The sequence below is a fragment of the Entelurus aequoreus genome, linkage group LG14 (assembly GCF_033978785.1).
Source record: "Entelurus aequoreus isolate RoL-2023_Sb linkage group LG14, RoL_Eaeq_v1.1, whole genome shotgun sequence".
In the NCBI taxonomy this organism is placed as follows: Eukaryota; Metazoa; Chordata; class Actinopteri; order Syngnathiformes; family Syngnathidae; genus Entelurus; species Entelurus aequoreus.
In genome coordinates, this window is record NC_084744.1 from 49,942,871 (window position 1) to 49,943,952 (window position 1,082).

Consider the following 1,082-nt stretch of genomic DNA (forward strand, 5'->3'; position numbering starts at 1 on the left):
ACTGACAGGGCAAAAGGATCGCATGTCCTTCTGCTTTGGACAAAAACATTCACCTGACTCTGTTTTTTTTTTCTGCATTGAAAAAGTTGGCGCCTGCAAAGTAACCTTTAAATTTATGACAAGAATGCATTTTATAAATATGTATTCATATTGTACTGTATTATATTAAATCGTGTACTCAATTGTCCGTTCTTGGCCCTCAAATAATATTGCCTCGCAGAGTGGAAAGCTTCTCCGAGATGTTATCCAGTTAGTGATTTAGTTCTAAGTAAAAATCGTATTTGATAAAACGCTCCATCATTTATTTATTGTTTTATGTCGGAAGAAAGCAAAAGTTGCAAAGCAAGGTTGGTTGCATGCTAACACCACACCGCCTTAGCCGCGCTCACCATTTAGAGCACAGCTGTAACCTCCTGGCACTAAACCTGCAGAAAATAGTTCTTCTCAGGTTTCTAAAAAGGTAGCATGTTCTAACATTAGCATGCTGACAGTTAACAAGTGTCACATATGAAGTTATATGACTCGGTTGCAAAATGAGCTCAAAAAGCTAGCACTTCAATGCTAGCAGCATGCTAACATAAACATGCATACAGTTAGCATGTCGCATGACCAGAGACACTCGCTCTGCTCACCGAGCAACGCAGGAAGTGATCACTGATAATGCTTACAGCCAATCAGATAACAGTTGGCATGTTAGCGTAAAATTAGCAAAATCCGACGGTATAACATATGTGGGGGTTCGTTGGCCGGTTCGTCTCGTATTAGACATGATAGAAACGTGCGGAACAAGAATAACAATATTAAGAATAATATACAAATGCAGCTGAGATAGGCTCCAGCGACCCCGAAAGGGACAAGCGGTAGAAAATGGATGGATGGGATATATGAGCAATACCAAATACCGAGTCATACCAAAGACTATAAAAATGGGACCCGTTACCTCCCTGCTTGGCACTCAGCATCAAGGGTTGGAATTGGGGTTTAAATCACCAAAATAATGCCTGGGCGCGGCCACCGCTGCTGCTCACTGCTCCCCTCACCTCCCAGGGGGTGGAACAAGGCGATGGGTCAAATGCAGAGGG